Here is a 25795-nt window from a genome sequence, read left to right as displayed (position 1 = left end):
CAAGTAAATGAACTTGAAAATTGTATCGTGTTACAATAAGTCTTTTAATTTGGCAGAGTAGGGCAAGTTTAGGCAGACAATGGAGGGTCAGAGTTAATAGAGAACAGTTCATATTAAGCCACTATTGCAGTATAGCCTACCTGGGAGATTCTAGGTGAGCATAGAGCTTAGAGATTAGTTTGATATGTTCATTCATTTTACCAGTTTGAGATCTTTGCCACCCAACATTTTTATCTTTAAAAGAAGAACATCCACATCAAGAGAAGAATGCGCCCCCAATAAAATCATGAAAGTAGCATAGGACTTTTATTTTATTTGGTCAAAATTAAGACATTTCTGCCAAAAATGTATGCAGAGAAGGCAAAAAAATATGCTAAAAAATTCACCAGAAGGCAGGAAGTGTTTGATGCTCAAAACATTCCATACGTCTCCCACCAAGCTGCTCCCACTGTTGAAACTTAGCGTATGCCCTTGGCTAGAGAGAAGTTAAATTCTTCCGCCTCAGGCCAGGCAAATAGAGTACACATGTAAAGTGAGTTACCAATGTAGCCAAAACTTTCTGCTGCACAACAATTTAAAAAAAAAAAAAACAAAGTATGCACTTACCCAGAAAAAAGCGAACTTTATTAAAGTAGACAAGAGGGAAAGTTAAGGGGGCTTTGAAGGTGGAAAACACAAAGAACCAGAGGTCCTCGTAAATTTGAGGTCAGTGCAGATATAAGATGCCAGACACACTGAAAAAAAGTCTGCAAAAAAAGACTCAAGTGGGAGAATTCTTGCAAAAAAATGCAAGGCAAAAAAAAAAAGATTTGGTTTTACTTTACCAGATGCAGAGCTGAGTTTTAGCTATACTTTAGTTATACTGTCCTCAGCTGAAGTCGGGTAAAGGATTAAAGTTTTTCCAAGTAGGTTTTGAAATCCCAAACTAAATCCAGTGAAAAGCACTAAAGGAAGTGCTAATATTATAGAGCTTAACACTCTTGCTCTTAGCCGAAAAACCAGTCTAAAGGTTACTACTGCAACTACATTTCTAACCAAAGTTAAATGCTTACCTCTGTCACTGTATTGACAGTGGAAACACCAGCCTGTTTCCACCGGCCCGACCTCTGTTTGCACCATAAAGACCAGAGCCTTAGGACAGGCAGGTGTTCAGCTGCCAGTTAACATCAGAAGTAACTGTAGTAGCAGATATCACACCTTGAAAAAACTGACTGATACACTAGCGCTGAGGTGATATGCTTGGCCAGATAAATCACAGTAGAAAACCACTGAGTAGTTCAATCAGCCTGAGATATAACTTTGTGTTTATTCTGGTAAAAATCACTAGAATCAATAGACTATAGTTTAGATTCTGTCGTTTTTGACTGAAAGATGAACCTTTGTGGACTCTGTGTCAATGCATTTTGTACTGTCAATGGCCCACGATGCTGTGGATCAATCAATAATACGAACAAAGCTCCTACTGTGACAACTTTTTTTTATACAAGGGAGAAGAGCGTGTGTGTTCCTCAACGTCTGTGAGGTCTTTGAAGTCAGACCACCTAGAATTGACCCGCACTGCCTGCAGACAACTTTCATCTTTTACTACTGCAGACAAGCAAAGATAAAGAATCTAAAGTCTAAAATGGAGAGTGCAGGAAGGAAGATTTAAGGTGTTTTACCATCCCTGGCAAGCCTCAGAGTCAAATGTCTGTTTCCTTGATCTCCCCTAACAGGTTTATGGGCCCTTTTTTTATTGCTTCCCCAAATTGTTTCCCATAGGTGATCTGGTCAAAGATGTTCATGCATAAAACCAACCTGTCTTCATTTTTATTCATTGGCTGTTTCATTATTTGGTTGCCTTGCAAAGGCTGCAAAATGCTTCTTAAACAAAGTTTTTTTTTAAGAAGATGCCACCAGTTAATGTGTGAGGAAGCAGCAGCAGTTTATACTTTGAAGACTGAAGCTTTTCATTAAAAAAGTTGTTGGATTGCATCCCAAAGAAAATTAAAATATAAAAGAGGAATCCAAAAGAAGATAAAGAACGACCAACGCAGCTTCACAGCACTCAAACCCTATACACAGTTGTTTTCCATAGACTGTAATAATGGACATAGTTGCTGTGGTGTAACCCTTTGGTTTGTAGACTGCTGTTTTGAGGCCTCAAATTTGGCATTTCGACTGTTGCCATCATGGATTTTTGGAGCAAGAAGAGACCTGAAGTGACCATATTTGGACAAGAGCTGGAGAGGAGAGAGGGGTGGATCTGGCCGATTGGCTGAGGTGATCCCTAGCAGATAGCATGCCACACAAAGTAGCCACGCCCTTCAGCTCAGTGGCTAGAGACTGTTTGCACTGTACATTTCCGCAAACCACGATCATGTTACATTTACATGTTTCATATGTATTATAAACGAACAAAGTATATTGGTATATTGGCTGATTTTGTCATCGGGAGTTGACAATGGGCAGGCAGTGGGGGAAGGCTTGTCACCTTGGTGTGAAGCTGCAGACCAGTGCTGGAAACCAATAAAGAGCAAAGCTGGTTGTGTTTCAACGAGTCATTAATTGTTTTTCCAGTGGCTTATTAGGCTTGGGTCTTTTGAAGCAACCCATCTGTGTTTTTCCAGTGGGTTTTTAGGCACTAAACGTGGGTGTTTTGTTGTGACCAGTTAGTGTTTTTCTGTCTGAAATAGTGTCACATAAAGCAGCTGTGTTTTTTGCCCTTAAAGCAGTATTTTAGCCAAAACATAATCTGTCCTTACCATGACCGAGTGGATTATGCATCTAAACCTAACAGCAGCATTCTTGAAACGTAAAGTTTCAATCTATCTGCTATACAATAATAGGCAAAACAGTATAACATATGCATAGTTTGCAGAAACACACAGTGCCAACACTTTTTCTGGCAATTGTCATGAAGTTGTCATAAATGGGAAAATTAGCTACAGAGACTAAAGCTGTTTCTTTCTATTTGGTTATAAACATGCCCATTTCTACTGTAAAGTTGGACATTTGAAGATGGGGTCTATGGCGATTGACTTGCCTTTGAGGCCAGAATCAAGATGCTATTTGACAAACTGCAGTTTTTGGCACTTTGCATTGGCTTCATTTTTAGCCTCAGTGGTTGCCTCTTTGGTTTATCTTGCAAAGAGTTTGCCAGTGATGTCAGGCAACCTGGAATAAATTCACCATATTGTTCAAAACAAACAGAAAATGAATTTATTTTAATTTTTTTTACAGTAACATAAAAAAAATGGTCAAAGCAGAAATGTCCTCTTTCTGCCTTTCTGTGTTATCTCCACTGAGCCACACACACTCATACACACATATACACACTTACACAATCTTTATATAGCCTCCATCCATCTAAGTCCCTAAGCCCAGCCTGCAGGGGAGGTCACTGCCCAATCAACAAGCCATGTTGAGAAATTCAAGGTTGGAGGCCTGAGCGACTTCCAAGCTGACCTTTAAAAGCTACGGTCACATCCTGAGGGGAAAGCATTAAGACCTGAGTGGGCTTTTTGTTTGTTTGTTTGTTTGTTTGTTTGTTTGTTTGTTTGTTTGTTTGTTTGTTTGTATTTAAGTGACCAGAGACACAGAGGAGTACACACACATGGATCTCATGGATCTCATTCAGCCGTTAAACTACTGTCTCCTGGCCATATTTACACTTGTGTATCACTAAAGTCAGATGACAAGTCACTGACAGATGGCAGATAGATGGGCTGTGCCCTTGAGGTTGGACTGCGCCTGCGTGGCCTGTTCATCAAAAACATAATAACACTGTAGGTGGATGGTGCCGAGTCACACATACGGCTTCCAGACCCAAGGACACAGGAGTGCGAGAGGTCTCCACAGAAACCGGATGACTATTATACACTCGGCACTAAAGAAAAATGCAGGTTTGAATGTTCAAACTATTTCTTTCCCCAGGAGAAATATACCGCCATAAGTGCCATAAATTTATTGGCACATAAGTATCTTTGACAGCAAGTTCCCTCTTCAGGGAGCAGTTCAGTTAATGCTTGTTGGGTGAGAAAACTGAGGATTTTTCAGATGTTGCTGCCATCAATCCACAGCATAGTTTTCATCTGAGAGAAGAGACGGGGGCAGCCATAACGTTATGTCATCTGTCAATAAAATACTTTCTTACTCCCACAGCAACCATGCAGCGCCATCCTGTTTAGAGCAGATTGAAATGTGTATCGTCTTTCCCATAATGCGCTGAGTACGTGGTGATGAATATGCCTTATCAGCTGTTTTAAGGGAAACAAAGGATATCACACACAAACGTTGCAATTTTTGCCATAGCATGAGCAAATTTTAGACACATTCGCATTGTCAGATTTGACATACATAGCCTCCAGTAACCCGTCCCGTTTCACTGCAGGAACTAGGTCATAAACCCTTCATAATTCAGTCACTGCTGTGTTATTACAGCTGCTATGGCCACTCGCAGCCGAGCCAAGAAGACAGTTGACTGTGGCGTTCAACAACAACAAAAGAGTGCATCAAAAACTGTGATGCACCGTGCCAAAAAGCTCACCCATCTCATCACCATCTGTTATGCCCCTGCATAACTTTCATTCTCAAGCCTTGAGACTCTGGCTTTCACTTGAGGTTGCCTAGCTGCTGCCACTTTGTGATGTGGCAAGCAAAAACAAAGTATCCTCTAAAATATGCCCTTAACTTATCTGCAGCTGCCAACTCTTTGTCAACAGCCAGCGGAGGAACACTGCACAAATCACAACAAAGCAACTTGGCAATTTCAAGTATACTCAGCTACCCAAATCACCTGACATTACTGCTGCCACACCAGCTTGTAGTTTTAGAGGTGTAATGGAATTCAAAAGGCTAGAAAAAACATACAGAAACTGCATTAGGTAAAGTCAATGTATCATTAAGAGGGGAATGAAAGGGGTCTGTCAAGCATGGCAACACACAAGCCGCTGAGCCACTAATTTGTGATTTGGTATATTACACAGATAAAGACTAAATCAGCCATTTGGTTATATTACCCCTGGAGGCCGAGGCAATGAAATGTTTATGAGCACACATTACTTTGTCTCTCATTATTTGCAGGCAATCACAAGAAAATATTTACTGGTGGGCTTTTAATTTCCTGCCTGGTTTCAGTAACAGTCGACTAAAAGTTTGAACATTCCGGTTTGTTTGATTCTTCTTTCTTGTTATTAATCATGCTTTCGAGCTGTTCAAATATTTCTCTTCACAAAAACACTATGTCATACTGTATATTATGAGTTGAGATATTGGAATGACAGGTAATTAATTTCAGGAGAAAAAGCGATGTCCTCTTGCAAATCTGTCATAAGATCTTAGCCAAGAACACTGAGTTTCATGTAGAGATAGTTAGCATAGGACATGCCGTCATTGGTTGTGTGTGTCTCAGTGTGTGTGTTCAGCGCAGGCCTCTGTACCCGTCATCCTGTCTCCAGAAGGATTTAATCTAGTCCCACAGGCCTTGTGCTCAAAGGCAGTGACTGACAACTGGCAGGGAGTGTGAGAGATATGCACGATATGGTGTACTGTAAGAGTGTGTGTGTGTGTGTGTGTGTGTGTGTGTGTGTGTGTGTTGCTGCCTTGCTATACCTATTCCACGACTATGTGCGTTTCTGCATGGTTTTTATTTTACCTGACTTATTGTGTTTGTCATTGTGCCATTGTGTTTATGTGTTTGTGCTGTATGTATGAGCATGTGGATTACATGTGCACATGGATGGTGTGTGCGTGTGTGTGTGTGTGTGTGTGTGTTTGACATCCAGTAGCAGTACATTTTCTCTTCACTTCTTCTCAGTATGCCTGCATAGCCATGCTATTACTCTTGAGTGCTAGTCCTCCCTTGTGAATGCCATGTGTGTTTTACAACCATGAATCTTGTGTGTGTGTTGTGTGTGTGTGTGTGTGTGTGTGTGTGTGTGTGTGTGTGTAGTGTCTGGAAATTTAGGATGGAAGTACAGTCTTTTATACAGACTTACTGTTAATGTTCCATTTAGCATGATAAACAAAAGTTAATAATTTAATATCTCTAATATAAAAACAACCAACCACTGCAGAAGACTAGTATTGTGTTGGAAGAGTTGATTTTTTTTAATGCATTATTCATATTATAAATTCCTGTGATGATTTATTTATTCAAAGCTGGTGTATGCTGAGCATAAAAGTTTACTTTTGAGTCTGAAGACACTGGTTTGGCCAGAAAGAATACAATTGTTTTTCAAGGTCCCCTTACTGTCCTTTCCTGGAGCTTTTACCAGCACTTTGATGCAAAACACAACACAAACTCCCAAACTGTCAAATTCTGTTACTTGTTCAGTGATTTATTGTGTTAAAATGTTACTCAGCAGGAACCTGTGTCACTTTTGGACATTCAGGGATGCCATGTCAATTAACAAGTGTTACAAGCATTACCTCTTTTAAAAGTAAATTTTAAGCGTACAGTTTATTTCTGTTGTATGTATGCAGTCTTTTTATAAATAAACTCAGAACCTGGGTTAGAAAAAATAGTATTTAGGTGTAGGCCTACTTTTTTAGGTTTAGGCAACAAAAGAATGTAATTAGATTTAGAAAAAAAACTCACGGTTTGCTCAAAATAACTATATTTGTTGTTAACGTAGTGTAATGTCACGTTATATAGATCACTACCACAGCTCTATACTTTCTGTGATGACAACTGAGTTATCTCCGTGACATCTCAGCAAATTCCTTCTGTTGAGGCTTTTAAGGCCCTAGAAGAAGCCAGTAAGTAGACCTTGACTTATTTTGCTCTAACTTGCATTAACCTAATTTGCTGTTTTAGATCAAAACCTTGTTTATTCTTTCACAAAAATACATATGCACATATGGCAAGATGAAGTGTAAGACTGATCTGGCTACCATGTGCCATAATCTAACAGGTTCTTCATATGAAATTATACCCTTCATCCACTGTGCCAAATCACAGTTTACATTAGCTGGATATGCCTGTCGCTAAAAGCCCAAATACAGATTGACATTTCATGTAAAGGCCTCACTGTTAATTATAACAGTGCACAGCTGCAGGTTGGTGTTGGCTAAAAGTGAGTTATCAGGCCCCTAGGCTGTGAATGGTTGCACTGTATGAACAGCGGTCTCATATGTCAATCTACAGGGGGGCTACTGTTGCACTGCTAAGCCTTGTCATTGTTACAGTTGCTACTGTGGGATAAGGGACACACTTACACTGCTGGGAGCTGGTGTGTGTGTGTGTGTGTGTGTGTGTGTGTGTGTGTGTGTGTGTGTGTGTGTGTGTGTGTGTGTGTGTGTGTGTGTGTGTTCGTGCTTGTCTGTATGAGAGACTGTGTATGTGCAATGTGGGGTGTCTCCTCATGTGTTACAGGTTGAACAGTTTGTGTATTTGGGTGTGCATGTACTTGAGTAAGCTCATCGAACAGTGCACACAGTGTGTATGTGTCAGCACAAGCACGTGTACACAATGTGTCTGTCTTTACCTTGTGCATGTGTTCGTATCAGTGTCTCCTCAGTGATCTTTGTGCTCTGTATTGTAAGAGTGTGTCGGTGTGTTTTGGCAGAATTTCAGATCCCGCACCGACAACAACAGGACCCCCAGTTTCAGTGCCAAGTCACACAGTGCCCCCTAATTCCCCATAATCCACCCTGTCTCCAGGCAGGTGATCCTTGTGTGTTTTTGTGTGCGTGTGTGCATGTGTATGTCTTTGTGCCAAGCACTGCTCTGGTCACATCAGCAAACTGTTGCTACTCTCACAGTGCTTTGGAAACTCATTTTTCCCCATCAGTCTGTCACTCCTCACAGTAACCAGTAGGGTAAGCCTGTCACAGCCCCGGTTAAGCCTTATCATGTGCTTTGTCTCTCACTGGGGGGTACTCGGGCTATTAAATATCAAAACAAGGCCACTTTGGTAGTGCCATTAGTCATTTTGTCAGCTACTTGTGTATTACCAGTGTAGCATTGCTCCATAGAGGCTTTTCAGTGCCATTGCAAATCTCTTAGCATATGTAACTGCCTAGTTATCACTGTTAGGCACAAAAAATTCACATTTTTTTTAAATTTAAAGGGATACGTTGCTAATTTTCAACCAGCTTTGTATTAAAACAATGTTGATATTATGTATAAATGACCTGTGGTAAACTTTCCTCTATCTTACCAGTATCCAGACCTCCCTGCTGATCTCTTAGCTTGAATTTTCCTTTGTCCGCCACCACAGACACAAATAGTATAACAGTGGATCGAGAGAGAGACCTGCTCCTCTCTTTCTCTCTTTCTATCAAACTCAGACCAAAGTCCGATCAAACCCTAAAACTAGGCACTGCTAATAAAATACAAACCAAGATTCTGTTATGTTATTACCTATTTCAGAAACAAATTTTAGCTTACTGTTTAACTGCAATTTTAGACTGTTTGTTACCAATCAGCAACCAAACTGTTTCCTATGGAAAAACGGCCAAACTCGCATGACATCACCCACCAGCTGGAGTGTTTATAGGTCTGGTGCGGTGCAGTGCATTCTGTTTTTAGGTTTTCTACTTCTTGAGCAAAAGCAAATGTCACAGCACTTTTCCTGTTTTCTCTAGTCATGAAAGTATTTGCATCCTTCTGCTGCATATACAGCCTAGATTTATTTAAAAAAAGGGCCATCTTTCCAGCAGTGAAATACTTCTTTCAGCAAAATCTCTTTGCTCAAGTTGAATTAAACCTCAACTGAGTGGTTTAAACATCACTGATATATAGAGTCAAAAGCATCTGGCAAAAAACAAACAAACAAACAACAGCATTTTGGCCTCTGATAAGTGTTCAGACTCATGGATAAATGACTCAAACAGGACTTTCCGGATTACCTCATAGCAACACACCCACACAGACAAAGCCCCTTGTGATTTTTGTGATTGCTATTCTTGCTCTGAATGCTCTTTTAGACAGCGGGCTAATAATTAGCTACTCAGGCCAGGCTGCCAACATCTGAGCACACAATGATCAGATGAAATAAACAAATGAGATATAACATGCTAATTAGCAAGCTTTAAAAGGTGGTGCCAGGCAGAATTTTTTAACATTTGGAGAGATGCTTGCTGCCCATTTCGTGCTGCCTTCAGTCATTATGCTAAGGCAGCAAAGCATCTCCTGGCTCTTGCTTTATTTTTAGCATACAGGCAAAAGAGTGCTTAAGATCTTTTCATCTAGCTCCCAGCAAGAAAGCAAATGTATTAAAATGTTGCACTATTTCTCTAATAAAACCACAGAAAACCATGCACCATTCTGTTAAGCTGAACAGCAAGCATTCAGTATCACCATTTCATCAAGCTGAACTTCAGTATGGCTGCAAGAGGATGTGTTACATTACCTGAAAGTCATTTCTTGCTAAAATAATTCCAGATGTTTATGAGAGATGCCGAACCTCATGGAGGCACACATTCATGCATGCACTCAGACGAGTATGTGCACTCAAACATATGTTCATACCCCAGAAAGACCACATAGACATCTCTTACACTCACAAAAAAACATGCAGGACATCATCACCACTGCCACCTCCATCAATTCACCCACACAGACTTTAACATGCCCACTGCATTTGTCAATCATCCAGTCAGTTATACCAAGTGTCAATCATCGTCCTCACTGACCAGCCATCATGCCGTGCTGCCAGAGTGAACACCCCCCCCCCCACTGCACTCCTGCGTGAACTCCTCACCCCAACCATAATGCACTTGGCCTCCCTCCAACCTTCCTTCAGCCTTCCAGCTTTTACCTTTCTCTCTCTATTCACAACACCAGCATTTATGGACTCAAACAGATCCATCACTCAGAGTACTCGATGTACCATCTACCCCCCCATCCCTGTTTAGGCTCTTATCCAACTATTCCTGGTATTTAGCCTGAGTGACAGTGTTTAATAATGTGTTCAAGAATAAAAGGGCATTATTAAATGGGTGACGGGGAGGGACAGGGAGGCTACTAAAAGGCCAGCTATTAGAGCAACCAGGTGAGAAAGCGTGTTTGTACAATGGGCACTCGTTCACAGGCACAAATGCCGTTGGTAACGTATGCTGGCATGGATGTGTAATTAAAAAGAAAACACACAGGAAGGTGTAATAGCTTGTTCAATCATTAGCCAACAATTATCTCAACAAATGCCCCCCAGTGTGCACTGTCTGTTGAGTTCAACACTGATAATGCGCAGAGTAATGAGCACGCTATAACGGTAATTTGGTGTGTAATTCTATGTGAAGTTAGCATTAGCCGAACATCACAAAAGGCATTACCGGCATGTCTAGGAATGTGTGCTGCACGGGCGATCCCGGCCAATGATAAGGCACCATCTGTTACCCATGAGTGGAACTGGTGGGCTGTCTGTGCACACAAATGCATACACACACCAGTCTTGTCACTTGTTTCAAAGGCCTCCCTCCATAGTCGAGATTATGGAGGGGTTTTGGTCTGTCAAGCCCGTTGGTTTTCTTTATGTTATTGTAACGTGTTTGGGTGACAGACGCTTCCCTTTCTTCCACTCTTCGGTTTCTAGCCGGGATTACGAGAAGTAAAGGGGGTAAAGGAGTAGCTATAAACTCCCGTCTCCGGTCTCTATCTTCAATGAACTTAGGGACACATGGCCCCATAATGGCAATTCCCTTCCTCTCCATACAGTTTTAATTTGATTGGATGTGCCAGCAGGGGAGAGAGAGAGACTTACAATGAGAGTGAAGGAGTGACAAGAAAAAAAAGGGAGATCACATATATCAGTTTTTTCTCATGCTGTGTAAAGTCTCTGGTTGTTGTGCTTGGAAGAGGTTCAGAGTGCGTGAGGGCTGCCATGGGGCACAGAGCGAGGATAAGGTGACTCCAACTTAGTAAAATGGTCACAGGATTGTATTTCCACAAAAAGCTTTTTAAAAAAGTGGCATAACAATCTTCCTGACCTCACTATGGTTTAATTAAAGAGCAAGCAAGATGAATGTCAATCAAAACAAATGGAAACGATACGTTTTGAAAGTCATTTTTTTCCCCCTGCTCGCCTGCCTTGTAATGTCACACGAAAGTGCAGCAGGGAAATTGTCCCTTCCAATATAAGTTCCTGATTTGTATTGTTCCGTTATCTGATGGAGGGTCGGAATGAAAGGCTGTCCGCAAATAGCCGGCCAATACCGGTCTGGGGCAAGTCACAGTTGGAAGTAACCATATGCCTCATATCTGCTCTTGCTGGTGCTATTTTAGGCCATTAGCTTGCCAAATGTAAGAATGGAAATGAAAAATGAAAACAAATAAGGTTGCATTTCTTCAGCTAGACTGTTCCTCTTTGCAAGCTCTTATAGGTAGTGTGAATACGAGACAGACATTTGCTCTCTTGATTAGTTTAATATTGCATCACCAAAAGGCCCAGTTAAGCATGTAAACAAACAATTTAATATTTGTTTCTTTCTTTTCTGCCATGGCAAAAGAGTATTTCTGGAGGCAGAACAAAAAAGTCAGATTTCAAAATGGAATTGATGGGCCCCAATATATCAATAGAGAAACATTTTGGGTAAACAGATTGTTGTGTGGCTCTCCTCTGACTTGATTTACCTAGACATATTGAGTACAGTGTGACCTTTGCCTTTAGATTTAAATCTTTGATCCAAAGTTTTTGGATGTGTGGGCTTTCAACTCTGGTAGTCCAGAAGGTTTTCTACTCACTAGATTTGACATCCTAAGCATACATCAGTCCACCTCAGCCCGTCAATGTCCCCGGCTCACCTGAAAGTCACCTCCAAGTCTCCTACTACATGGAACTTCATATTCTCCAACTTCTGATCCCCAAGATGGTTGCCTGTGTGACAGCGATTGAGGAACGATAAGTAAGTAGTGGAGGAACAACTGTAAGCTGGCTGAAAAACATGTCAGAAGATTGGGAGAGAAGCAATGGGAGGGTGACACTGACAGTACCAGTGGGAAACAGCAGTGAGGAGGTCTTGAGATGGTGGGAAGCCACCAGGAGAGCACCAGCAGGAGGTGTAAGGAGAGTAATTTGAGATTAGTTAGAGATAGAGGGTTTGTAAGTGGAGATCTGTCAGTTTTACTCATCCAAAAAAAACTCAAAAGATATGTAGAATGTAGAAGTAATGCAACTGGCTCTGATGAAGGGCTATTACTTTATTTATGGCTGTTATCAACCAGTATGTACTACAAAAGTGGCTGCACCTTTTATGACCTCTGATACAACTTTACCTCCCTTGAAATGATCGTTTTATAGTATAACTTCACAGTAACAACACAACAGACTTACAGATTAACAATACCGAACAAAAATGTTTGACAATACATTGTCCAGAGTTTCCCTTTCACACATGCAGCACTCCACAATTGTCAGAAGCATTTTCACCTACTGGAAATACGTTTTTTGGTTTTAGGGGTGGCACGCACAGGAGGCAGGACATGACATGGATAGCACTGCAATTATGTAGCAGGTTTGTAATTTGAGAGTCTCTTGTCATTCTTTGAATTCATCTGACCATTTCAGCCTGTACGGACAGAAGTTCCCTGAATCTTGTTGTCTCTTCAGTTACATCGCCATCTTCGTGCAAATGACCCTTCTCCATCCGTGAATGTTTGTTTTCTTCCTGTTTTAAGCAAGCTGCATGATAAAAACATTGTCTACATGCCCACTTACTTGCGATGAATTCTCTGGACAATTACCTGCTCTATTCACACATGGGCTCAATCAGACATGGCACGGACTTTGTACCAGGGAGCTGGAAGGGTAGAGTCTGTTTACTGTCCTATCCAGCTGATTCGAATTGCGCTCTCACACACAGCTCCTCCCGTTAATGTCTAGATAATTTCTGGTTTGCAGTACATGTGTGAAAGGGGCTTTCAGCTCCAAATCCTTTACAGCAAACGTATTATGGTCATGGAGGAATCTTGAGCAAAAGTGCTACATCTCTGGCTCTTGCTTGGTAACAAGATTTCAGTCTCACAGGTATGACAGGGCTGTTGTGTATCCTGCCCTCTCTCTGCAATCACCCCCTGAAGGCCCAAGCTAAACAAGCATGTTCTTGCCGGACTTGTCAGGCTAAATAAGGGGTTAACCAAAGAGGGGTGGTGCTGAAGCTGCCAAGTGTTTGACGTGAATGAGAACTGTGGGACTATTGGCAGGAAACCCCTTGTGGCGTCTGTCTCAAATCCAATGGCAGCATCCCAAGTGTTTTTTGCCTGCAAAGTCTGTGTACTGTGGTGGGCATGCTATCACTCCACTAGCTTAATGGCCACAAACCATCCTTTAGCCACTGACAACCTGCTAGGTACTTGTTTTCTGGGTCAGGGATGGCCCTTGGGGAAGGAGGACATGCTATGTGAGCATGCAGGTGTCCCCATACTTTTTCTGTTCTGTTTTCTTTTTTTCTCTCTACATTTTGTTTCTCTCGTTACCACCATCATCTCTGTACAGCATCGCAGTCCACCCAACCTCTACCCGCTGTACCCCCCCCACAGCCTGCCAACTCATGTCATTGCGATAAAGTCGAAACAAGCTGGGGTGCCTTGCCAAAACAAATTCAGTGGCATAGCCAATCATAAAATTCCTCCTTCATTTAACGAAAACCCACAGAAAACACACTGCTCACTGACAGAGTGTATTAGCAGTGACATGTGCAAGTGTGTGTCTGCATTATATGTTTATATTTTTTGCGTGAGTCTGTGCATTTGAGTTTCTGCGTCTGGGGGCCACAAAGGCAGAAAATATGGCAGGCAGACCCCATTCCCTAATCCCCATGTCTGCCCTGCCTCTTTTAACCTCAGCCTTCTCTCCACGCCAGTCGGTTGTTTCCGTCACACTGCAGACGTCTCAGCTGTCCTGCTCCTTCACTGTCAAGGTGCTAACAAACCATGAAAGGTGTCAATATGGAGGTCCTCTGATCAGAGTTTGGCTCGCACATGAAAGCTGTCATACATGTGTGTGCTCAGAGCTCGTCTGGCCCTGGAGCACTGTGCGTGATGGCAGTTCTACGACTCTGCGAGGAGAAACTGATGGTGGGCCAAACGGCTCGACACACTCGGGTTCTCAGCGACCCACTCTCCATGCAGATGTGAGCAATACTTTGGCTCCATCCAGCACCGTGCCGATCCAAACCTGTGAATCTGATACCAATTAGTGGCAGCCTAATCATGTGCCTCCCAGTCCTGGCTTTTGTTAGGAAACGAAATAAAGAGATGGAGAAAAGAGAGGGGAGAGAGCCAAAAAAGGGGGTAAAAAAAGTCAAGAAAGTGGAGCAAGAAAAGTGGGGCCAAGGGATTGTTTAGAGAAGTGATCTGGCAGCAAAAGGCTTAAATAGTCTCTATTTAATCTGTGAGGAAAATGTTCACTGGGCTTCATCTGTAGGGATATGACACACTGGACAAAGCTGAAATGAGCGATGCACAAAACCTTGTATTTGCTGCACTGCTGGCCACATGTTAGTATGATTAACCACGCCTAAAAACTCGCCAAATGCTCACTTACAGAAGAATGCAAATACAAACACATGGACAGAGAATCACAGCCGGTCACACGCATACAGATGCATCATTGTCACTGTTCTCCTCTCGCAGGTGGAGGGTTGGCATTTAACCAGTCAGCAATGCCCTGCTGAGCTCCCAGCAGATTTGCAGTTCATCACAGGGTCATATCTCGCTCACTCTCTTCCTCTATTCATTTATTACTCTCCTCCTCTATTCATTTATTACTCTCCAGCACGGCTCCAAACAAGGTAATATACTGCCCCCTAGTGGAGCATTTTTGTAACATAACGAATAGCCCCAGTCGGCCCTGCAGATCTTTCAGCTAATTTGAACCAATAACCTCTGCGTGAATCCCATGTCAATCAGAGTTCACGGTGTCTGAGTTTACAGTTAAGCTTCTTTTTGTTCTCTAATAATAGAGCTGAGACACGTGCCTGTGCACTGTATGAGTTGAGAGCTTTTGTTTGTTGGTTTGAAGCATCCAATCTGTTTGTGATGATGTCAATGGACCGTGTCTCATGCTCCCAGGCTCAGCTGCCGTAGGGTTGGACCACGCATGAAGTATGTGCAGAGCTTAGAGAGAAAAGAGACCATTACATATGCAATACTTTGAATATCTGTAAAGGAATAATTTCCAGAGAATTTTTTATATAACTTATAATTTTATCAACAGCACATCTGAATTTTCTGATTTATTTCAGAATTTTCTGAGTTATTATTATTATTAGTTTTGTTGTGAGTCAAAATATGGCATGCCTATGTTAAATTAAAATTAAAAAAAAAAAACTAACTAAAAATTAAAACAAAATGAGCTCAATTCTCTTTTTAAAGAAATTATAGTGTTACATATTCAAGAAGACATGCCTATACAATTTTACATTTTGATTTAATTTTACTTCTAGTCATCTATGGTTTTAATTTTAAATTTTAACACATATATGTATGTACGCAAACATTTATTTTTATTAGTATTAGTATTAGTATTAGTATTAGTATTAGTATTAGTATTAGTATTTTAATAATAATAATAAGATTTTTGGCACAATATTGAAATTAATATTCTCTCTATGTGTTCGTTTCTTCTAAAAATGTATTTAAGTTATTGTTTATTTTAATTATTTTAGGTGCACAGAGTTATGACGTTGCTTTAGAAATGATATTAGAAGCAAACACAAAAGAGAAAAGATATAGAAAGAATGAATATAGTCAATTCACACCAGTTAATCCAAACTGGCTTTTACAGTAGAAAAGCAAAAATTAAAAGTAATTCTATTTAGACAGATTTTTGTCGCAAATTTGTAACCACTTCTTTAAATCTCCTCAAATGCGTATTGTGTCAAAGTGTAGCTGTCACCTTTCATAACGTACCAAAAAGAGGAGTGAATATACTCTCAAGAAATGTACTTATAAACATATATTATAAATTTCACACATTTCTACTGATAGTCATGCATTATTTTTATCATGTCTCACAGACTGCATTATCCTTCTAAACCAGTTTATTTAGTTTTAATAAGCTTGGACATCTGATTTTGTGCTATGGCCCTCAGTCGACAACATTTAAAATTCATCGAGGTCACTGGTAAAATGTTTAGCAGCCTAATTTCTAACACCTGGTTTTGGAGATGTGCCTGTTGTGGAATTTAATTCATGTGTATAGTTTTTTTTCTTTAAAAAACAAATAAATGAAATGCCCATTAGCTTGGTGCTCTTTTAAACCATAAGATTTAAACTGCATTTTGAAGGAGCAGGTGGTAAGGAATATTTATTATTATTTGAAATCCTGGATTAAATAAAAGGAAAAAAAAAAACACTTTAATTTATTTAATTTGAATTTTTTATTTGGTGGTTTGTAAATGTCTTGACTGGTGGATGTCAATGTTTCTATAATTATTTTTTATTAAATTCTAATAATGTTTTTTGGTGTATGCACTTTAATGTAAAGCACATTGGATGTTTCTGCTGAAATGCTGTTATATAAATGTTTGCACTCTGTCATGCATGATGGGTTTATTAAAATTGTACTTGTATATGATGTTAATTCATAATTGGGGAAATTAGTGTACCAGCTTGATTTATAGAATATTACCTGTCTTTATTTTTGTGTCTGATGATAACAATTTTGTTGTTGTGGGAGGGTTTATAAGGTTTATAAATGAAAGTGCTTATGCTTTTAATTTGTAACAGGAAAAATATCTGGAGGAAATTTTTACTTAAATATACTACTGAAAATTATTACACAGAAAATATTAAAATAACATGCATGTTAAGCCGAATAAGCCAATTTATGATGTGGATCATTTTGTTTAATATTGTTGTTATGAGTGCGCTGACCCAGGAAACAAAGATTATACTTTTATTTTTAAATATGCAAGAACAAGTGTTTTTTGGAGTAGTTTGTTAAACCCAGCTTCTTGTTATTACTTCTGCTCTGTGGCACATCAGGAAAACAGCCGGGCCTATTTGTCAGTGTTTATCATTGTTTTCCCACTCCTGTCCTGACATATACACATGACCGGCAGCAATGTGGACGTGATGAAGGGGAATGGAGGGGATTTGCTGATGAGCATGCTCAGTACTAGCAGAGACGTATGATGCACTGGAAAGACACACAGCTATTTAGAGAGAGCAAAGAAAATGGGCCATTGCCTCTCGGCGGCCTCCCTGACAGCATTTTTTCATAACAACTGGTCCGCTTTCGTGGACACTCTTATCTTAATGAGGCCCAATCCTTTGTTTAGCCCACAGTGGATCCACAGATAGGATTGTTTTTAAATAGGTCTCCCCCCGCTGCTTTCCTCGGGTACCTCTGTTGGCTCGCTGCCTGCGCTGTATCAAGCCTAGCCAGGCCGCGTCCCATGTCTGAACCACTGAGACATGATACATCAGTGTCAAAGTTGTCATCTATTCTGGGACAAAGAGCCTGTTAGGAAAGATCTCTATGCTTTTCCTGAAAGACTGACAAAGACATGTTGGCATAACTGTCCCCCTCAGCCATCCTGATACATATTCAGGAAAAGAAGGCGAGACAGTACACTGAATATGCTGACAATTTCCACCGAGCCAACTCTCTGGGTCGTTTGTGATGTTACACATAAAGGGGAGTTTGTCAAGTGGTGTGTCTGTTTTTCTGAGGATCACAAGCCGAGTGAACAGAGCACAAAATGGCAGAGGTCAAGAAAAGGTTATGGCAGCTCTGCTGACTTTTATTGTGACTCTGAAGGCCTGGAGGACTTCCTCAGTGGCCGCAGAAAGATGCATATTCCAATGCAACTAGGGCAGCAAGTCATCCATTAACGGCACAGTGAGCTCAGTCTCTGTTGCTTGAGCACAGGTCACCACTTTCACCTTGACCCTGCTGCCCACAGATCCAAGACCTCAGCAAACCATCTTTGTTTCTGTACTGCTAGCTGCTAGCGGCCATTTACAGATGATGGCCTGACCGCTGTGAACGTGTTTGCAAAAACACAGGGTGAATAGTTCATTGTGGCACTTGAGGTCTTTGCTCCCTGTCTTTCATGTTAACACTTAGTGAAGGCAGCCGGCAGTGGTGCCGTGAAGTGAAATGTTAGCTGCAAGGCATATTGTTGCAAAAGAGGCACAACCCTAAAGAACACCTTTTCTTATTGTATCATTGTCTGTAACAAATCTTCCTCTCAAGCACTACTCAGCCACCCAGTTAGATTATGGTGGAGACAGACTGGGCTGTTGGACTAAGGGTGGGGAAACTTTTCAAAATTCCATGTTTAAATGGTCAGATGCTAATCTCTCAGGCACAGCACAGCACTACAGTCTGAATTGTTCTGAGGACACTGAGTTTCTTTGTAAAATGTTTAAGATTCTATTTGAGTGAAAAGTGCTGTTACATTAATGATATTGGACGAATGATAGTAAATGCAGTGGTGTTGTTAGGCCTTGGCATCTAAGGCTTCAGCCCTGAATTGCCCTGGATCTAAATATATCAGCTATTTAGATGTTTCAAAAAATAAAACAGGCCTATAATAATAAAAAGGTCCGGATTCAATAATCTATTCATAAATGTCCCTGAATAAATGTACTTAGTAACATTTGATCACTGTCAATGTAAATTGATATATTTAACTATTTTGCCACCTCTAGTCAATACATTTTAATGATAGAATTTGAAAACTATTCCGTTTTCAGTCAATACTAATAACTAATAATATATTAAGCAATCAAAGTAATATTTGAAAAATAGTAATTGTAATTTTAATAATATTAAAACAATAAAAATACCTAATACTTTGAGCCAAAAACTGTTAATTTCAGTTTTTACTCCAAATCATTGTTTATTATTAAATGTTAAATATTTGTCTGTAGAAAAGCTCAAAATAAATCAATATGACTACTTAATAAAATACAGTGTAATACAGTACAGAACACTTTCACTAGATGAATTTAAAGAAATGACTGCATTTCGTCACATTGTTTCATTACATTTTAAACTGACAAATCGCATTCAACTGCAAATTATTTGCTTTATTTTGGGGTTTTTTGAGGATGAGTATTTTATAATGTAATTTTTATTTAAGCTTAAAATTTCTCTCCCAGATTTATTAGAAAAGTTAATTAATTGCATTTTAAAATATGCAAAGTATTTTGTATCACTGAATATGAAATGCTTTCCATTTTTTCTGTCCTTGTCCAATACATGACTTTAGTAAACGTCAACTGTACTCATGAATGAAATAGAAATGTGTAAATAATTTTGAAGTTTATTGTAATAAATTGTGTGTTTTTGATATACAGTATTATTTAGTAGTATGTGAGAGAGGATGTCAGTTCCTTTTTATTTTATTTTTTTATGTACACTCAAACTTACTGCCAGAAAATGTGTAATATAAAATCATTCAATATGACAAACATAGGGCATGAAATACAAATATCTTAAAATAAAAAATTCATTTGAAGATAAAAAGGTCAAAAGAACTAATTAAACTCTTGTAGATGCCTCGGTCAGAAATAATATTCCTCTTAACTCAGCAGGCTCACAGGTCAGAGGTAGTTAATCCTTGATTTAAAAAATCATTAAAAATATCAAGTTTGCCATCAAATCTTTTACCGACAGTTTAAATCTACCAAGAGAAGCCAGAACTTTGAGTTTTAAATCATTTTTCTGTAGCTCCTATAAAAGGAAAGAGAACATTTCTGCCCGCAGTAATTCAGCCTGCATGGCCAAAGGGACAGATAACCAAAGCTGCTCCTTAGGCCATAAAAAGTAATTTAAACCAATGATTTTAAAGTTATAAAAGCCCAATATAATCTGCATACAGACCCAGAAGGAACCAGTAAATGTCTACACAGGTCAAAAAGATACATGAGAGTACAAGGCAAATCCAGGAGTGGATGTTTTACAATCTGTGATAAACATGCACAAGAAAAAGTAAGAAAGGAACACCAAGATCAGAACGCAGATAGTGTTGAATTAAACAGCAAAGGCAAATCTGTTAAATGAAGACCATATGGCGTCAACATAGGGAGAATTCAATTTATACTGAATGTACATTTAAAACTTATTATGTGAGTATTGCAATTTGAAAAAAAAGTCATATTAATAAATACAGTAAATATAATATGAAGTTTAAAGCAAATATATATATACATAAAAATACTGGTTGCATGATATATGGAAATAGACATCAGTTCTAAAAGAGAATATTATTGTATGTTAACTAACCAAGCTACAGCCTGTACAGAATTTAAAAAAAACATAATGTTAAGCTTTGTGAGGAATATTTTGCTGTAATAACTGCATGTTTGCTGCAGAAAAATGATGTGGAGATTTATTGCAAGATCTTACTTTTCTTACAAAAATAACTTCAATTCTGAAGTTGTGAATCCAGAAACTTCTTGACAGTGAAGCCTCACCTCACTGTAACTCGTCTCACCTTAGTTTGTGCTTTAGCTTGGTTTTCACTCCATTTAGCTGACACAAACATCAGACAAATTTGCCATTAAATATTTACAGAAGTGCTCAAGGAGAAAGTGTTACATGTGTATGGTCTTGGACAGAAATGGATTTTCTCTGGGATATTATAAGTGCAGTCCTCTCCTGAGAATACCTTACCACACAGTACAACACAGTAGAGTCACAGGTATTCCACAAGGCTCCACTCCTGGCCCTTTACACTTATGAAAAAGTATTTTGTAAAATGAATTGATCAGATTTTTTTTTTTATGAACACGTTATATATACAGGCCATAATTAAGTAGCCTATATATATGTGCAATAATATAGCTGAAGAAATATATCCGCAAAGGTTACATTTTATAGGGAGAAAGGGAGAAATGTCTCCACATAGATCATTTGTCCTTGTTAACCAACTATAATGCATGCTGGAAAAATTCTCAAACCCCCTAGGGATACAATTACAAGCATAATAGTCAATTTTGGTCCATGTACATATGTCCTCTCCCAATCAGAAACATAAAAGTAGCAAAGACCTTTTGTTTAGACAAAACCACAGATGTACACCATAAATGGATGCACAAAATGCTCGACTTGGTGCATAAAAATGCACCAGAATGCATGAAATTAAAGTTTCAACGCTCAAAAATTTGGATAACCTCCAAACTCTTTCTGTCCTAACCTATTCTCTTGGATACATGGATATTGAATGAATACAAATTAAATCAAATACAAATACACACATATTTATGTATCTACTGTACATAGCTGTGGGTTTTTAGAAACACAGTACTTGAGCATTAAATCTTTCTGTTGGGGACCTAAAATGCAGGTTACATTTTACAATAAATTAGTTAATAGAATAAATTGGGTTTTAAAAAACTGGATATCAATATTTTCTGAAGAAATTTAGAAAAAAAATATAGATAGAAAGATAGATTACTACTAACCTTCAGGCCTAAAAATCTGTTGGACTCACATGGCCTCAGTTTTCCTAAAAATCCCTTTGGCCAACAACCTTTTGCAAACAAACCACATAAAGTAAACTTAAAGTAAAACAGGCTTGAACGAAATGCTGTGCATTGTTTATTACCAATAATGCCAGATGTTCCAGCTATATCTGAGTATTCTGCATCCACTGCATTGGAAAAAACTTTTCTGCTGTCATAGGCTGGTATTTTTTTCCAAGACTATTTATATATTTTACAAGCTTAACTCTTTGAGACCTGAATCAACGTCACTTTTTTTGTGCTGTGATCAGATACCTTCACAAGTATTTAATCATTCAAAATCTGAGAAATTGGTTTGGTTTCTTTAAAACATATATGGAGGAAAAGGCAATGAGCAACTTGGCAGGAACTGTTCTGCAAACTCCAAGAAATTAGTAGATTTGCAAAATTATTTTTTAAAAAGTAAGAAATCAAAAAAAAAATATCAACCAAAAGAAACTCTACTTACAATCATCATAATGAAATACTAAAAATCAGTTCACAGAATCATTATTTTTTATGATGATAATAATAATAATAATAATAATAATAATAATAATAATAATAATAATAATAATAATAATAATAATAATAATAATAATAATAATAATAATAATAATAATAATAATAATAATAATAAAGGGTTTTAAAAAATGCTAATTCAGTTAGACAAGCAGGCCCACTCTGACAGTATTTTCAAGCTCAGGTCTCAAGGATAGGGAAAAACTACCTTTGACAAAAGAGCAGAGGATTTGGATTAGAGAGGACAGGCAACACAGAGACGTGCAGCATGAATCACAGATAAGGGACAAACAATGGAACAAGAGTTGGAAAAACAATGTGCATTAGAGCAGCAGTGTTGTGACAGTCTGGAAAGTAAACAAGACTGAACTCACAGATCACCGAACCAAATGAGACTTCATGAGAAGAATGACTAAGTTGTCAAAGTCTCTCGTAATCCGTCCTTGTTTGTTTGTGCCTCAAACCATGGCACTCCAATTTGGAGACAAAAACATTATAAACCATGAAAACTGTAGAAAAAAGATTAAGTTGGGAAGAAAGTAAAAAGGAGAATTGGCTAAATTGTGAATGGATTATTGAATCCAGAGGGGTTAGGGCATTTGTCCATGGTTAACTTTATGTGTGAAAGTTTGGAACGAGGTTATTGAGAGGCCACAGCAGGGTGGTGTTACACTGTGTAATTGTGTGGTATTTGTCTTGGCACTGCTCTGATGTGACTGCAGTGTCCCAGCACCGCATGAGCACAACACTCAGACTGTGGTTTTCTTTAATTTGATGAGACATTAATTGGCCTGACAGTGTATTCTGAATGTAAGGCTGGTCAGGCTGATTGCGCTTCGATGTGTCAGCTTTGTCACAGGATGTCCAGCACCCTCACACCTCACAGCGGCTCAAAGGCAAGAGAGGTCGCAGGTGAGAGTGGTGAGTGGGCAGCTGAGAAAGAACAAGGGGAGGAGAGGAGTGAAAAACAGTGAAGAAGTGGGGAGTCCCATGGCTAGGTCAGGAGTTCAGAATTTGAGTTTGTCCCTGCTCAGCTTGGCACGCAATCTTCCTCGAGAGCAGCAAGAGTAAAACTCTACTGCCTCCCATACACCCTCCATCCTGTCTCTCTCTACCTCCCACTAATTGGATTTAATGAGCGATTTAACAACACAGCTCCGCCCGATCAAATCAAACTGCTACTGTCCACCGCGCTTAATCCTGGGTCACTGCCTTGTAATGCTAGCATGTCCCAGGACCCTCCTATTCTGCAAGATTCTTGCAGACTCCTCACTGGCTCACTCATTCTCTTCCTTCTCTCTCACCCTCCTATGTGTTGCTCTAAATTTCCGGCCTGTCTAACACAGAACAGGCTGAGAAACACAAAATCTGCACTGACAAAGTTCTCACAAGATTAGATGCATTTGGAGAAGGGTCTCCATTTGTTGTAGAGCTCAGGGTGAGATCACACCTATAGGTCAAAAGGAATCTGACCTCTGGTCTTGCAACTGAAGCTAAGCAAGTTGGAGATGCTCCTCAAAAAGATTTTAGTGCAAACAAAAAAAAACCCTGAGTTGGATAAACTGTGCTATTCTTGTCCACCCAAGGGGGATGAACTGAAGCCTAAAATATGTCAGCTACTGCCTTGATATACATGGGTTACGGTTTTCTTATAGTTAGTTCAGGTTAATTTGTCACATTCAAAGAACTACACTTCAGTTTTAAAGGGAACTAAGACTTGCATCTCCAAGCCTCTTTTTTTATTTTTTATTTTCCACACCCCCAAATGTAGAGAAATCGTTCTAATTGATGCAATAGATATGCTTCACCTAAATAAGGTTGCCACAAAAAAAAACATTTTCTGAACAATTCTATAATTTAACTTATCATAACTGTAGTTAAACTTTTTGCTTAAAGTACAGGAAGTATTTCTGCATGATTAAGCCTCTTGAAGGAATACTTCATCCTCAAAATTACCTTTCCTAAATCAGTTAGCTGTGCAGTGTTACCTTGAAATCATGAAGAAAACTTTACTTTTTCTATCATGCCATGACAGAAAAATGAGGGGTTTTTTTGTTTAGTTTTAGGAAAAATGCACATGAGAGGGAAGTATTGAGGATATAGCTGTCGTTGCTGTTGTTAAACGTGGTCCCCAGTCAATCAGTAAATCAATATGTTTGCCATTTTATAAGGAGGCATTCAAGAAAAACAATGCAAACTGCGCTGCAGAGTTTCAATAAAGAAACAATGAACAATAAAGGAACTTTTTTGGAATTAGTGACTGTGATAGATTATATGACTTAAGCTTGAAAGCTTAAGATTGAAGAGTCTGCAACTGATTGTTATGTCATATGGAAGTGAATGGAAACCAAATGCTGCCTAGAAGGCAAAACATAAAATCAGAAACACAGCACCATAATTTGCAAAAAAGAGTTCCATGGCAATAAAAGGGATATTTGATCTGCAAAACATGCAAAATCACTAAATCCTATTGTTTTTTAAGCTCATAGCTCATCACACAATGTTGTGAAGCTCAAACTTGTGAATATTTTGATATTGTACATGCCATCTAAACACTGGGCCTTCTACCTGTTTCACTTTAATAATAATGCCTTTCAGTAGATGCAGACTCCTGGTACGGCAAAGCCATTATCCATACACTTGTGGTCAAAACTGCAAATTTGTCTAATTAAAATTTCTCACATTAATGAAACTAAATCGAAAGTGTCACCTTATGAAACACGCTCTGCACTTTGCTATTTATGATCTTTTTGCACTCACTCTCACAGATTCCAAATATAGGCTTACGTTCTCAATGGGATGATAAAAGATTTGTGGAGTTTTAACAAGGGAGCAGGAGGAAGCATCCATGCATTGCAAGTAAGACAGTGGCAGCCTCCGCAAAGCAGTGGTTCAGTTGAGAGAGATTTGTCACTGCAGTTTGGTAAAGCTGCTTCTCAACTTATAATGCCGAAAGCAGCTTAATTATTAGGTCAAAGGAGAAATAGCTAGGAGAGAGGGAGGGGCCTGTTGGGGGTGTTGCAGGGTTCAACATGTTATTATCTCTGCTTTTGTTTGGGGGTGTCATGGCAAATACACTTAAGGTATTATTTTCTTAGAGCATCCTAACACACATCCTCTCCCCAACACATAAACAGCTATATGTAAATAAGCTGATTTTAAACCTCTTTCCCCCCTGTGGCACAAATATTATTTATAGATTTTATATAAATACTCTCGCTGGCACAAATGAACAATATTTTTACACAGTTTTGACTATTTTAGAAGTGCAAATGCAACATGATTTAACGTTAAAGTCTTATTTGGGTTTAACACAAAAACTGTATTTCTAGGGCCCCATATTTTTTAAATGAAAAAAAAAAAACAACTGAAAAGGAATGGATAAATTATATGAATTGCTGAAATGTGTAAGTACAGTGCAGATATATCCCCCCCCCAAAAAAAATTCCATAGATAATTGGTCTTTTCAAATGTTCTTTTTCTTTTTCAATCTTACCCTTCTTTGAATGGTTAAAATAAAGAGACAATATAGTGACAGATACAGATGGACAAAGATGTGCTGCAGTCTGAGGACACATTCTTTCACATGTCACGTTTGTTTACACTTTTGTCGAACACAGCTGCACAGGGGAGCTTGTGGGTTAATCAGGGAGAAAAATGTCATGAGGTCATTCAGTCGTCTAACCTCATATGGCTCTGGACATGGCGTACTTAACCGCACAGCTGTGTTCGGCACATTTGTACCCATTTTGAACATTCACTTATTATTCATTTATTTGAATAAAAACAGTTGACTGCTCTGCCAAACATTAACTGAAAATAAATGTCTACTCTACACCTATATTTGGTTTAGGAATTAAAACTTTTTTTTTTGGCCTCTCAACCATA

At 39.0% G+C, this 25795-nt stretch overlaps 1 protein-coding gene across 2 annotated transcripts in view; it reads right to left on the bottom strand.

Annotated features, from left to right (window-relative positions):
• Positions 1-25795, bottom strand: part of mfsd8l1 (major facilitator superfamily domain containing 8-like 1) — a 67917-nt gene that overhangs the window by 24503 nt on the left and 17619 nt on the right. The window contains exon 12 of one of the 2 annotated variants that reach the window (XR_015776596.1): positions 11729-11801. The gene's annotated coding sequence lies outside the window, so the exon portion shown is untranslated. Of the gene's footprint in view, positions 1-11711; positions 11802-25795 lie in introns of those variants that run through there. The other variant, XM_088077654.1, reaches the window with a different exon arrangement.

This window comes from Plectropomus leopardus, chromosome 5 (genome assembly GCF_026936395.1).
Source record: "Plectropomus leopardus strain MGB_pleo_1.0 chromosome 5, ASM2693639v1, whole genome shotgun sequence".
In the NCBI taxonomy this organism is placed as follows: Eukaryota; Metazoa; Chordata; class Actinopteri; order Perciformes; family Serranidae; genus Plectropomus; species Plectropomus leopardus.
Note: the sequence above shows the minus strand (reverse complement) of the source record. Positions and strands in the feature narration are given on the sequence as shown.